This window comes from Miniopterus schreibersii (assembly GCF_964146895.1).
Source record: "Miniopterus schreibersii genome assembly, chromosome: 1".
Taxonomy (NCBI): domain Eukaryota; kingdom Metazoa; phylum Chordata; class Mammalia; order Chiroptera; family Miniopteridae; genus Miniopterus; species Miniopterus schreibersii.
This window is the reverse complement of record NC_138101.1, coordinates 115,812,972-115,829,080: the sequence shown is the minus strand read 5'-3', so window position 1 is coordinate 115,829,080 and position 16,109 is coordinate 115,812,972.

The following is a 16,109-nucleotide window of genomic DNA, read 5'->3' as shown; positions in this document are numbered from 1 at the left end:
TGTTGGGTTCAGTTGATTTTTAATCAATGAAAGAAGTTATATTAAAGCCAAATTATATTTTGCAAACTCAGATCCAATTACCTTTAGACTACAAACTGAAAATGTCACTCAGCTCACAGAGGTGTTTGATTTAGTCTGAATTTTGTTTTTAAATTTTTGAATTGACTTAGATGATAACACATTTAAAAAGCAAGCATTTTGGCTTCTTTTAAAAAAATCAGAAACTCTGATGATATTGCCCCCCACACACACTCACTCAAGGCATTCTTTATTGGTGGAAAGCTGCCTGTTTCAGAGGCAATGTTCCCCATTTCCCCACAACCCCACATGGTGACTATGTAACCTACCTGCTTGGCCCCTGAAGGCACTAGAGTTTATGGTGGATCTTGAAGTGAAGGGCTTGATTATGTAAGTCTCTAGTTTAAGGGTCATAAAACCTGTAAAAGGAACAGCTTTGCCCAGAAATTTAGTAATGCTCTATATGAATAATTTTCAATAATCCCATTTGCTTCTACAAATAGATTTTTCACAATTTTTATATCTGTCTTCTTAAACTTTTTTTGTGCATTAGGGATTTTCCTATAAAATATATTGCTCTGGTATTTAAACCAAAGGAAAAATACTTAAGAAAAGATGAAGAGCATAGTAGAAGATTGGTTTCACAGTATGGCCCAATATATGCGACTGCTGTATTGATTGCATTTGAAGAACACACACTCTTATCCAGCAGAGAATCACAAGTTTTTTCCCTTGGCCTCTGTTATCATGGAACACATGGGAGAAGGGAGGTAAATGTTTGTTAATTATTACATTCATGTTTTGTTCTATACTACAAGTGGTAGTCACATTCACTTTTAAATTACACCTAAAAGTAAGCTCTGAAGTTATATAGAACCTGCGTTTTTAATTACTCTATTATTTTGGTGAGATTCTCTTCACCAGTCAATACAGTAGGTACTGCTATTGATATTACTCAGCATTAGGTTTGGATGTAGGTGATCCAGGGACACTTTGCCCATAGTGGTGTCAGGGACTCAGGCTCTTTCCATCTTGTTGCTGGGTGATGTATGACCTACATTCCCAAAGTCACCTCACAGTCCAAGATGGCAACCTAGCTCCAGTAATCTGCCCAGAGTGCCAGAAGGAGAAAGTCCAGAATGTTCTTCAGCTAGTGCTCCTTAAATCCCACTTTTCCCAAGAAACTTTCTTTAGCTAATTAAGAGACTGGACCGATCATTTATTTTCTGTATTCACTTAAAACCTATTAATACCAGACTTCAATAATTTAAATACTTTAAAGTGTATTTATGTTATATATATTCTCAACATCTTTATCATCATGATTGTTCTTAAATCAATGATCCTCAACCCTGACTATACATTAGAGGTGCCTGATGAACTTTTAAATGAAAAGCAGTTCTCAAGTCGAGGATCGGTACAGTAAGTCCTTACTTAACATCATTGATAGGTTCTGCAACTTTTAGTGAAACAATGTATAACAAAACCACTTTTACTGTAGGCTAATTGATACAAATGAGTTAAGTTCCTATGGCATTTCATCAATGTTGTAATGAGAGGACATTGAACAAAACTACTTGAATGAAACAACCTTATTTGAGGACCTCCTGTACTTGGAAAACAACTGCAAAGGTGAAAAAATGACTGACAGTTGTGGGGCAGGGTGGGGGAGAGAGGTGTTAAGGAAGGGATTCACTAATTGCAGGTTCTATCAGTGGCTCACTGGCACACAGAGCCCTAAGGAGTATGCGTACCCAGGCAAGCTAGACATCAGGAAGCCCAGTTTAGGATTATGAACAGATAGTCCTGAGGCCAAACTTGATCTAGAAACATGAGGCTTCCACAAGGCACTGAAGATCTGGGGCTCTTACCCATTTTGGAGGAGTGTTGTATACAACCCCACGGAAGGGAATAGGAACCAGGAAAATTAGATGATAGATAGATGATAGATGATAGATAGATGATAGATAGATGATAGATAGATAGATGATAGATGATAGATAGATGATAGATAGATGATAGATAGATGATAGATAGATAGATGATAGATAGATAGATAGATGATAGATAGATAGATAGATAGATAGATGATAGATAGATAGATAGATGATAGATGATAGATGATAGATGATTGATAGATAGATAGATAGATGATAGATAGATAGATAGATAGATAGATAGATAGATAGATAGATAGATAGATGATAGATAGATTGATGATTGATAGATAGATGATAGATAGATGATAGATTGATAGATAGATAGATAGATAGATAGATAGATAGATGATAGATAGATAGATAGATAGATAGATAGATAGATAGATAGATAGATAGATAGATAGATGATAGATAGATAGGTGATAGATGATAGATAGATGATAGATAGATAGATAGATAGATAGATAGATAGATAGATAGATAGATAGATAGATAGATAGATAGATGATAGATAGATAGGTGATAGATGATAGATAGATGATAGATGATAGATGATAGATAGATGATAGATAGATAGATAGATAGATATAGATATAGATAGATAGATAGATAGATAGATAGATAGATAGATAGATAGATAGATAGATGATAGATAGATAGATGATAGATAGATGATAGATAGATAGATAGATAGATGATAGATAGATAGATAGATAGATGATAGATAGATAGATAGATAGATAGATAGATGATAGATGATAGATAGATGATAGATGATAAATAGATAGATATGATAGATAGATAGATGATAGATTGATTGATGATAGATAGATGATAGATTAGATAGATAGATAGATAGATGATAGATAGATAGATAGATAGATAGATAGATAGATAGATAGATAGATAGATAGATAGATGATAGATAGTAGATAGATAGATGATAGATAGATGATAATTGATTGATAGCATTTTTGCCTCTCTTGTGTGGAAGCTGAGTCAGATAGGGTTTAATTTAGAAAAAGAAAAGAAATGTAATAGTTCTTGTAATTCAGATGTCATGAAATTGTGGGTGGGTGTGGCAAAAGTTGATATAAGTACAGGAAAATACCTTATATTTGAATAACATTTTATTATATATAAGTGCTCATGCTCTACTTATCATTTGATTGGATATACAAAGCTACCCTCTGGAGTGAATACAAAGTAGAGAGGTAATGTCAGTAGAAATTTAGATGATACCTAAAGAGCCCCAGACATAGATGGTAAGACCCTCACTCAAAGAGATGCTTGTGTTTTCTGATTCTTACAGTTGAGAAAAATGTCAAATATTTTTCTAGCTAGACAGTTTCCTTGCTATCAATGTTTTCATATTTACAGAAGCAAAAACAGGTTTTTTTCACTTGAAAATTTCATTCCTGCCATATCTAGTCAACTAAGTGGGCACTTACTACATTTTTAGTTATTATACACATACAAAAAGCCAGGAAAATAGATGCCCATTTTATATTAAGTTGCTTTGAATTTTGTTTTATATATTACTTTTAAAGGTTCTTTTTTTATTTATTTAAAAGATTATATTATCCTTGTCACTTAAAGTAGGCCAGTTTCTTAATATGGGCTTGGTGATCAATTCACTAGTAACTAAAGCATTAAAAATAGAGTTGTCTAATTCCTAGATTTCCCTCTCTTTAAATAAAATTGGACCATTTATAAAAAGCACTGTCAGTCCTCATTGAATAAATGGATACTGAAGGTTATGCAAAATATATTTTCTGAGAAATAAGAACTGAAGAAAATCAGGCCTGGTGGCCACATGCTACTTATTTATTTTAATATTTCTCTCTTTGACACACAAAGTCTGAGATGTATTCATATTGTTGTATCAGTAGTTCAAATGTTTTTATTGCTGAGTAATATATTTTTAATTTTAAGTTAATTAAATTTATTTTTCCATTCCCCTGTTGACAGATATTTGAGTTGTTTCCAGTTTCTGTCCGTTATAGATTAAACAGCTATAAACTTTGAGTACAACTCTTAATGTTTTCATTTGTTTTGGATAAGTACCTTGTAATGGAGCTGGATTTCATGGTTAAGTATATTCTCTAAGAAACTGCCAAATTGTTTTACAAAGTGGCTGTACAACTTTACATTTGCATCAGTAATGTATTTGAGTTCTAGTGCCTTCACATTCTCATCAACATTTAGTATCGTCAATCTTTTGGCCCTTCTATTGCTTATTTTCTGGTGTTCTATCTAAGAAAGCTTAGACTAAACCAAAGTCACAAAGATTGCCCTTTTGATTTCTCCTAGAAGTTTTATAGCTTTAGAACCATGATCCATTTTAAGTTAAATTTTTGTATAGTGTAAAAAGTGTTTGAAGTTCTTTTCCCCCCTCCCCCCCATATAGATAGCCAGTTATTCCAGCACCATTTGTGAAACGACTAGCTTTCCCCAACGAATTACCATGGTACCTTTGACATCATCTCTAACATCATCCTTTTTCACAAAATCCCTTCTGATCTCCTTCTAACCAGTCTTTCCTACTCAACACCATCCTTCTCACTATGGCCAGGTATAGGCAAATGAATGAATGAATAAATAAATAAGTAAATAAACCAACAGAATTAAAACAAACAAAAAAACTCCACATGAAACCCTATAGCAGATTCTGTGACATTGCTCAGATCCTCTTCAGGACAGAGACACTCATTTCAGCTGCTGGATGTTTTGGTTGGTGATGGCTCACAGTTGTGTCCCTCTCTAGGAATTGCTCTCACCTTTAGAAGTCAGCGTTGCCCAAGGCTATACCCCTCCTCCCTGGAGGACTGATCACACCCAGTGCCTTCTCACTGTGGGTAAGAAAGCCTGGCCACCTGGACTTAATGTGGGACAATTCTGAAGGGCCATTTCTGCTAGAGAGGTCCCTATGGGATGCAGCCTCTGCTGCATCTGCTTCATAGCCAACTTCCCTTCACCCCCTTATACGTGCTGTTTCCCAAATTTTTTGCCTCTGATCATCTTAAAACTGAGTATGCCATTCCTCTGCTTAAAATCCTTTGCCTATAGACTACAGTGTTAACTCTTTAATTTGGCATATTAAGGTTTTCGTGGTCTGGCTTCAATTCATCTCTTTCTCCTCAAACTCCTCTGTCACCACTGACTCTGTCCTTCAGACAACTTCATATATTTGTATCTCAAAATTCCCCATACACACTTCTTTGCATATGGTCATCCCTCCGGGATAAACTTCTCACCTTCTGCTTATCCTTCTATTCTGCCTTGGATCAGATGTCACCTGGGAAGACTCATTTTTTTCTCCACAGCACCATGCCACCCTTTATATAAGAATTTATCGTCTAATGTTGAAGCAGATTTGTTTACCTATCTCACCCTCCTACTAAATTGTGAGCTCCTCTACACAGAAACTGAATCCTGGGTCCTGTGCTGTCTTCAGTAGACTATAGATTTTCAGTACATTTTCGGTGAATGAATTAATAATAAATACCAAGAAAAGCTGAGCATTGCAAAAAGTATTAAACATTTGGAAATTTTTTACGATATGTGGTTCCTGGTATCTTATATCTAAACCAGTGATTTTCAAGCTTTTTCCTCTAATGGCACACATAAACTAATTACTAAAAATCTGCGGCACCCCCAAAAATATATCTTTTGGCAATCTGACAAAAAAATAGGTATAATTTTGATTGATTTACTAAAAAATATTAATACAAATTACCTACCCTTTTTGCTCCAAAGTGACTTTAAAATAGATGATAGATGATAGATAGATGATAGATAGATAGATAGATGATAGATAGATAGATAGATAGATAGATAGATAGATAGATAGATAGATAGATAGATAGATGATAGATAGATGATAGATAGATGATAGATAGATAGATAGATAGATGATAGATAGATAGATAGATAGATAGATAGATAGATAGATAGATAGATAGATGATAGATAGATAGATAGATAGATAGATGATAGATAGATAGATAGATAGATAGATAGATAGATAGATAGATGATAGATAGATATAGATAGATGATAGATAGATAGATATAGATCTATATATATATATCTTTATTGATTTCAGAGAGAGGGAGAGAGTGCTAGAAACCTCAATGATAAGAAACTCATTGATTGGCTGCCTCCTACAAGCCCCCTACTGGGGATCAAGCCCATAACCTGGACATGTGCCCTAATCAGGAATCAAACCTCGATTTCCAAGATCCTAGGTCAACGCTCAACTGCTGAGCCGTGCCAGGCTGGGCCAAAGTGACTTTTCAAAAAATCACGTGTCTGTGCTTGTAATTCTGGTACCAAGAATTAACCAATCAGACGCAACCTTATTATGCAATACAACCAGCAAGATTATATGACCTATACATTTAGAGTTCAAGGCAGAGCATTCACACCTGATGGCTCCTGTCATATTTTTATTTAACAATCTAAGGGAAAAGAGGTCAGTGCTTCTGACCAAACAGTCAGGCATTGCATGTTTTAAAAATTCTTGTGGCACACCAATTGAAAATCACTGATCTACACTATCAAGTATCTTCTTTCAGAGAGTCTGTAATTTTTTTTAAGCCTTTTTGAATTCTTGACTACCATGTTCACCAGCAACAAATCCAGGCAAACACTTCTAGATGAAATGAAATCTAAACCTCAGCTTTTAAAAGTTCTGTTTATAAAAAAGAGGACTGAAGAGGGTCCAAACACCAATGATTTCAGGGGGAGAAAAGAGAGATTGAGAGAGAGAGTGAGAGGGAACAAGAGAGAGAAATTGGCTGGTGAGAGACTGGAAATTTTTTTCCCATTCCCAAGAGGCTTAATTTTTATCTTTCTTTTTCACACTGTAAAGTGTCAAATTAAATTGCAAAGTTAATTCTCATCACTAAGGAAGGATTGTAAATGCATTAATTAAGGATTACTGGGTATTTTAATTTTATTCATGAGAATGGAAACTTTTTAATAATTAAACATTTGCTTGTCCTCTTTTACATATTTATGTTATAGAGTATTATGATTTAACATTAATACTTTAGACTCTAGGCTCTAGAGACTTGGATGACTATTTTAAATTAAAAGCTGTGCTTATTGATAAATTTGATTTTATAAGTTATAATGCTGGAGTTCCTTTGAGAAATTATGTCCTTTTCTTGGAAGATAAAGTCCTTAACAGGATAAGATCTTATCTTGCAGGAAACCATGAATTCACTGTGGAGAAGAATGATTTGGATTTCACTCTGGAAGAACATGAAGTACCTTTGAGTACTTACTGTCTCTTTCAGTGATTTATCTTATGCATGAAAATAATCTTTGCATTTTCAAAACAGATGAGTCCATCCTTACAGAAATTGAACAGTTGTTCTGCAAGAAAATCTAAGAGAAAGAAAAATGAAATGGTTTCTTTTTGCTAAGGTAACAATAAAAACAAGATAAAAAAATTTTTTTAAATCCTGGTATCTTTTACTGAAAATCCAGGTATTTAATGATTATGTCAAAACTTTTATTTTAAACAGTGAGGCATTAATTCAGTGAAAAAGTTGGAATTATTGTCTTCTTTACAAAAAGAAATGTTGAAGACATTGTAAATTCTAAATTATGAAAAAGTAATCTGAAAATAAAATTATAACCAATTTAAAATTAAAGACTAGCCCTAGCTGATTTTGCTCAGTAGTTAGAGTGTCAGCCTGTGGACTGAAGGGTCCCAGTTCAATTCAGGCTAAGGGCATGTACCTCGGTTGCAGGCTCCATCCCTGGCCCTGGTCAGGGCATTTTCGGGAAGCAGCCAATCGATGTGTCTCTCTCATATCTGTGTTTCTCTCTCCCTCCCTTCCCTCCACCCGTCTCTGAAAAGCAATGTAAAAAATATCCTCCTGTGAGGATTAAAGAAAATTAAATTAGCCCAGCTGGACGTGGCTCAACAGTTGAGCATCGACCTAGGATCCAGGAGATCGGGTTCGATTCCCGGTCAGGGTGCATGCCCAGTTGCAGTTTCGATCCCCAGTTGGGGGCGTGCAGGAGGCAGCCGATCAATGACTCTCTCATCATTGATGTTTCTATCTCTCTCTCTGAAATCAATAAAGATATTTTTTTAAAAAAAATTAAAGACTAAGTTTCTTTTTCCAAATTTGCCTTACCTTTTAACATTTCATTTGGATCCCTCTGCTGTGTTCTCTCAGTAAATAAGCTTCCTTATTCACAGATAATATTAAAAAATATAACTTCACAGAAAGTAAACAACATTGGAAGTTACAGTGCTTCAAGCAAAACTAAATTATAGTGCTTTAAATGGCACCAACAGAGTTTTTTGTTTTGTTTTTTTAATTAAATCATGGGTTTTTGTTAACAAAATAAAAGCTTTAGCTTTTTATACATGAATAGAAAATATGTGTATAGATGCACACTGTCCACTTGTCACCTTGATGGACAGAAATTATTATTAACAGTAGTGTAATACAGGCATACAGAGTCTGGAATTCTGTCTCTGTTAAGATTTAGAGCCTGCCAGTGGTAGCAGCTGTTTTAAATTTAAGAGGACAGGAGTGAGTTAGCGACATTCTGTAAGAAATAAATGAGCCCTCAGCACACACCAATTGCTGGTAAATTCAGAAAATAATAAACATTCTTCTTTGAGCGAGGAAGCAAGATAGAAAACACACCTGCAAAGACTTATTTTCAAAACAGAAAAGATGTTGCTCTGGAACTGAGATATTTGCTGAAGTTTCTCCATTACTCTATTTTCACCTTTTTTCATTCAGGACAGTCCCCTGACTTCAGTTGTTCTCATAAAATCCTAGATCTCCTGATTTAAATAAAATAAAACCCAAAACTTCACAATTCAAAAATGTCAGCCTCAATTTTAAAATCCAAGTAATTCACTATTAACATTTTGTTCACCCTAACTTTCTTCCTTTAGTCTGTGGTTCCACCACCCCCCCCCCCATGAAAATAGAGTCAACATATTTTACATAATGAAAAAACAAAAATCAAACAAACAAAACCCATCAAAAAGCAATAAAAAACTGTGCAGAAAACTAAACAGTCCTTAAGCCATACAGTAAAGGGTTTTGCTTAACACCATATTAAAACTAGATAGTATGTTTTATGCTTTATCCTATGGTTGGCATTCCTGAGAGTTGGTGGAAAACTTTGGACAAACCTCTTCTTTAAGTCAATTGTGTGAAATTTTAAACTATCAACTTTCTAGTATTGTAAATATCACATAATTGATGTAAATGAAAAATTTTGTATTTCTTAATAAATCTAACTTTAAAAAAAAACAAATTCTTCCAAGTTGCCATTTTAATTTCCTGAAATAGATCCTTGTATCTGTCACTTAACACCCTATAAACTGTATGTACTTCTATTTCCTTGTCTTAAATCATAATTTAAAAAACCTCTAAAAAGAAGGATCATATTCAGAGGAAAAGTAAAAACTGAGATTAAAATATAGAATAGCAATGTAGACTATAATATAATCAAACTATAGTTCTATGTCATAATTTTCTTCTAAAATTAGATGGCTATCATCAAAATAGCTCCCTGTATTTGTGGTTTTTCAAAACTTTATGTTTTTGGCATCATCAGAAGTATCACACAGAGAGAGAGAGAGAGAACACATAGGCTGAGGTAAATAAACTGAATTGACAAAATGTGTTATGTATTTTAGGTCACTTGCAGGCTACACAATAAATTAAAATACAGTATTTTTGCAAATGAACTCAGCCCAAGCTTTATAAAACTGTATTTCAATAATAAGGATACATATCAATTATTGCTTATAATGAAAATTAGTATTATAAACTTTAGGGTAGTTGTTGTAAATTTTAAGGAAGGTAAAAAAATAAAATAATTCCCATTGCCATGATTTACATTATTGCTTGCAAACATGACATGAAGACATGAGAAATAAGATCCTTTGCACTTATAAATGCCAATCATTACCTTTCAAACCACATAAAATTAGAAGCTAGAATTAAAGCAACAACAAAAACGAAAAGGAAAAAGAATTTCAGCGTTGTGCTCCTCTCGTTTTGATAGATTTTTTCCTCCTATTGCTATTGGGATTGAAAAGAAGTTTGTCCTACATTATCATTTCCATATAAAACTTGGGTCTGCATGTGGTGTCTCTCTTACATCGAAAGATCCTTGGGGGTAGAGGATACATTTTTACTTATCTGTCTGCCAACATTTTGCAGTGCACACAGAAGTTCCTTAAAATGCAATTTAAAATTGAAACAAAAAATAACACATCTTGTCCTTAAATTTAATCTCAAAAACATATGAACAGCTGCTTTGAAGAGAAGGAGACAAGCAAAACTAAATCATAGAAAATGGTTGTCAAATCCTTTAGCTAGTGACTTGAAGGAGCTACGTTATAATCTTTGATGTCTAGTCTAGTTCAAGTCTTGAACCTACAGGAGCAAAGCCTCAGAAGCCCTGAAGCCCAAACCATAGAAACCTAATGTGGAATTAAATAAAAAGCATTTTGTTGAAGATGGATTCATGCATTAAGAATCCTTGATGCCCATCTTCTAATTTGTCTTTAATCTTCTGGGAAAAAATAATTTTGATATAATCTACGTTACAAACATAACAGTAACTCAAAAGTATGCAAAAGTAATTATTGCTATTAACTAAATATTGGAGATTTTAAAGCTATGAAGAGATTTTAAGGAGACAGGATCAGAAATAATTTAAAAGATGCCCTGGCCAGTGTGGCTCAGTTGTTGGAGTGTCATCTCGTGCAGCAGAGGTTGCAGGTTCAATTACCGGTCTGGGCACATACCTAGGTTTCAGGTTCAATCCCCAGTCAGGGCTTGTAGGGGAGGCAACTGATCCATGTATCTCTCTCACACCGATGTTTCTCTCTCTGTTCCTCCCTCTCTAAAAATAAATAAATAAATAATAAATAAATAAATAAATAAATAAATTTAAAAGATGTCAGCATTCTGAAATGAGGAGAAAATGCTCAGAAAAATCTAAATTAATATTGAATTTATGTTTTGTTACATATTTTAATTTCTTACAAATATTTTTAAATGTGTAAAATTAGAATTTATATTACAGAATAAAGCTGACTTTTCAGAAAGTAGACTTACTTTAGATCTGTTGTGTTTATTCATTCAGTACACATCCATCAGTGCTCTTGCAAAATACTGTGATACTGACTTACAGAAGAAAAATATTACTAAGGCATTGATTTTCAAGGGTCTTTGAGTTTAATGGAGGTGATAAGATGGTAGGAAGCAAATCATACAAGATATAAAACTAAGTATTACTAAATTTCAGTATGAATATAAGTTTTAAATAAACATTTGGCAATTCAAACTTGGCCATGACCAAATAGGTTTAGTAAGTGAATATTTATACATATATAGTAAGGGCTACAAATGCATTATTAGCTACTTATCCCAAAAATGTAAGGATAATTCATCATTATAAAAAAGTCTAGTTCATTAAATTGACAATTTTAAAAAATGCATTTATCACTATATACAAAAACACATTTGATAAACTTTAGCAGCAATTAACCCAAAACCAAAACAACAAAAAACACAGCAACCATAATGCAAAAGGCAAGTGGCTAAAGCCATCACTATGAAAATCAAGGGTCAGTCTTGAGGCATAAGCCACACCAGTTATTTTAGCAAAGAAAATTAAATATAAAGAAATATTAACTAGGCACCAAATTATTCACGAAGTAGTTTTAAAAAGGAGAGAGAACTTGGGATCACAGCAGTAGCAATTTCAGAAAGCAGCTACAACACTATAATTGAATAGGATTAAGAAGGGAGATTGGATTTCTTAAAACGTAGAAGCCTGGAGAAGGACCCTTGTGGAAATGAAACTCTGACTTCTAGTATCTCTGAGGGGTGGTGGCGCAATGAGGTGATTTCTGCACATACTGAAAATTGTTCATGGGATACTTCTGCTCCCATGGGAAGGAACTGCTACTGCCAAGATGAGGAAGCATTGGTGGCATGATGCTCAGGAGAACAGGGAGCAAATAAGAAGCCCCCAGAAAACAAATAGAAAGGAGCAAGTCCCTTCTTACCTCTCCAGCCTGTGATCTCTCTACCAGCAGTGATTGACAGGGAGTAAACCTGCAAAGCAAAAACATGGTTTGCAGAGTTCTAGCCCTAGCACCAAAAACATAGCATCTAAAGGTAAGTTTGTAACTAAGAGGTAAAAGCTTAATAAATGACATATTTGCTATCATCATTATTATTCAAAATTGTTTTGGAGATCTAGGCTAATGCCAAAAATAAGAAAACAAAGTAATCAATAATAATCAATATAAATCCAGGGGGGACATTCTTTTACTTGCAGAAGATGTTATTATACCTATAAACCCTAAGAAACAATATTAAATTATTTTTTAAAAATAAAAAAGCAGGTAAGGTGGCAGGATTAAGATAAATATACAAATATAAATGGATTTTTCTCTGTACTTACTGCATCAGTTAACTTTGTTGTGTAACAAAACAACCCTAATGTTACAGTTGCATTCAAGAGGAAACATTTATTTCTCACTAACATTCCATGAGGCTGAGGGCTGGTGTTGGGAGACCCCTTTCATGAGGCTCCCATGATTCTAGATGTTTTGCTGAGTATGTTAAGCCTTCAACACCCTGATAATTTTTTACCCAGCTATTTCTCACGATTGGGTTTGCAGTGAGCAACCTTGCAGGAGGAGGTAATTTTCACCTCTGGAACAAGGAGCAGGCTTGCTCACTGCTTGCTATAAAACGATGGGATTTAAAGTTCAGTGTTCCTCTCCTGTAATGCAACCTACTGTGTGTTCAGGCATCCATCTAGGCACCTTTGCATCACCAATGCGGGAGTGGAGACTCAGGTAACCAACAAAAGCATGCTGATAGTCTGGCTGCTATCTTTTGTCTCTGATCCAGGAGTTATGTGTCTTCTGTCAGCGTCCATGAAAATGGCAATATAACATCTAACCTTGAAAGTAAGGTAAAATATGAGATCTTTCACAGTTCTTGATAATTGGCTGTTACTCTGCTCCAAGCTATGAAGTAGCTGCACTTCTGCTTCACGAGCATTCTCATTCCAGGATCTAGGCTGAAGGGGCAGCCCCTACATGGACACTTTAATGCCAAAGAACAGAAACTCAAGTGGGCAAGTATAATCACACAGTTGAATTTAAAGTTTCTGTTTAGATGTGTTTATGTCATGTCCACTGACATTCATTGGCCAAAGTAAGTCACATGGCCAACCCAAATGGGGATAGGAAATATGCTTCATCTTTAAGAAGGTATTGTGAATTATATCTAATAAACATGAATGCATAATCCTCTTACCAAAGAGGAGTAGTAGATCATGAGTAATACAATCTACCTGACTAGTTAAAGATAAATAGGAAATAGAACCCTCCTTTTCACAATAGAAAAACAAAACAAACTCCCCTAAAACCAAAAAAAACACAAAAGCACACACATAAAAAGAATAAATTTAACAAAAAAATTACAATATCTATGTGAAAAACATTTTTCTTGAAAGATAAAACTCAATAAATGCAAACTTTTACCTTGTTACTGGATGGAAATATAAAATTATTTAAAAATTCCATCCTCATTTTAATGCAAATTAAATAATCTTAGTTTCTGGTGTTCTTTAAAATTAAAATAAATTACATGTCTACATGGACTAGGGGTGGGGGTGTATCATTCATGAGAAACTGTTAAGTGACAAAGCAAGCTGCAGAAAAATGTGCAATATAATAGTATTTGTATAAAATAAAAACAGTACATATTTTTGTGTTAAATATGAATATATGTTTGTAGGAGCACGAGGAATAGGGGAGATAGATCATTTGATTTACCTCAGAAGAGTGAATTTGTAAGAGACTAGGGGAATATTTCTTTTTTCTTTTTATATCTTGACCTTGTTTGACAGTGGAGTTTAGTCCAGCAGTAAATAAGAAATCAGAGAATCATGCAAATATTTTAAATCTTGTCTAAGTCTCTATTAAAAGTTGGTATGTTTTGGGCTACTGATATAGGTATATGCATAGATTAAAAAATATTTTGCTAATTGGGCTCAGTCAGGTATGAGGGGAAACTAAGCAGTTATCTCCTGCCATCAGCATTGCTTTACTCTTCAAAACCAGCCTGGCACTCTTGAAAATACCACTCATTAAAAATTTTCTTTTTTTATAAGGTAATTGAAGATGGCAGCCAATACGCAGATTTGATGAGGCTCAGTTATATATCAAGGTTAGAGCCAGGCTTTCTGCATACAACGAGGGTTCCACTTTTTTATGCCTAAAAACACTGATCAAAAGAACCATAGAGCCCACATTTCAGTTTTTATGACATTTAAAATCCACACAAACCTTATTTTTATATGGGTAACCTTGTTATTAGAGTGCAGCTCTTTGCAGAATGTAATATTAAATACCAGAACATATTAAGAAACTGTGATGGCTGTGAAGATTTTGTGTAAAGTAGCCCTTTTAATGACTGAAGAACCAACTTTACAACACTGTATAAATTCTCAGGAGCTTATGCATTCGAAGGGCTGCTGAAAGTTTATCTGAGAGGATATTTTGAAGCTATCCCAGAATTTTTTTGCTTATCTTCTGTAATCAAACACTAGAATGCCTTATCTGATGATACCACATGTTGAATTTTGCAAGGGATCAAGTCATGGCTTTTTCTTGCTATTAGTTTTATGCATCTTATGACTGCCCCCAAGAACTTTGTGCTATACCGTGTGTTGTGTGTCTGTGCATGACTTGTGATTAAGATGCTGTGGAAGAAAAAAAGCTGTTTCTCAAGCCTTTGGGGTTCCAACCAAACCTAAAATCTTTGAAGCCCTGTCAAAATTCTTCTAAACAAATGAGCTTTAAAAAAATATTGGTAGGAATGTGCATTAATGATGCCCCAATGACATGGATTCACAGTGAAGAATTCAGCAGGAGGGGTGGATCAGAGTTATTCACTGCCCAGCACTCTATAAGAATGAGAATTATTCATATAATTGCCAAGGTAGTCAACCCCATGAAAAGTACTAGACTATATGCCTTACTTTGAATATTTGAATGTTCATGACAAAGTTCTTATGTTCAATCCTGAAGTTTCTTTTAAAAGGTTATCAAAAAGAAACATATTTGGCTGAAGAATGCAGGGACCTTATTTTTAGAACATCAAGGAAACTACCAACTACTTCAGACCTTCAAAACTAATAATTTGATCCTAGCCATATTTGGCAGGTATATTTGTAATTCTGTATATGGAACCTGACATTTTAAGAGGTAAACATCGATATTAATGTGTTAAGTATACTTCAGACAGTTATAAACTCCAGCTAAAGGGAGAATAAATTATTCTTAAAAAAAATAAAAATAAAATGGTCTCTTTCTGACCTAATTATTAAAAATGATGTCAGGGAAAAATGTAAAATATCATCTAGTCTGCTTGCAAGATAAATTCAGGTAATATTTTCCTGATATTGTGGCAGAAAATTCCATTTGGAAATTTGGGAGGAAATTTTGACTTGCTCACATTTCATATTTGGCCAAGCAATCCCCAAGAGAAGATCTGGGGAATAAATTTGATTTTGTTGTAACTTCCAGAAAATTATTTGGAAAATTTTGGGGTAAAAGAGGTTCTTATTTTACCCAGAATAAATGGCAGGACTTGCATGCCATTACCCAATTTTTATTAACTATATTTATGAAACTTTTTTCTTTAACTTCTGTATTACTGGCTCTGAAAACAAAGCAGCATGATAGGCTTGATGTTAAAAATGGCTTATATTGTGTTCTTGCTCCCAACTCTCTTCCAAACTCTTGCTTCCAAAGAAAGCTCAAGATTAAAAATGTATGTCTCAAGTTAAAAATTAAATCTTTTTTCTAAAATATAGTTGCTTTTATTTTAACTTCTATTTAATTCTACAATTTAAAATGGAATCAAAAGAAACCATGATTTTGAAATAAGGAAACAGGTTAAAATTCTTGCCTCATTTTTGCTGTTTCAGGGAATACACCCTTATCTGAAGCAATATAGAAGTGATTGCAATTTCCTGTGTATACTGTGTATTTTATGTTTCTTTGCCTTCTCAGATTATGCTTTCCTTCCCTAAAATTCACTTTTTCTCAACTTG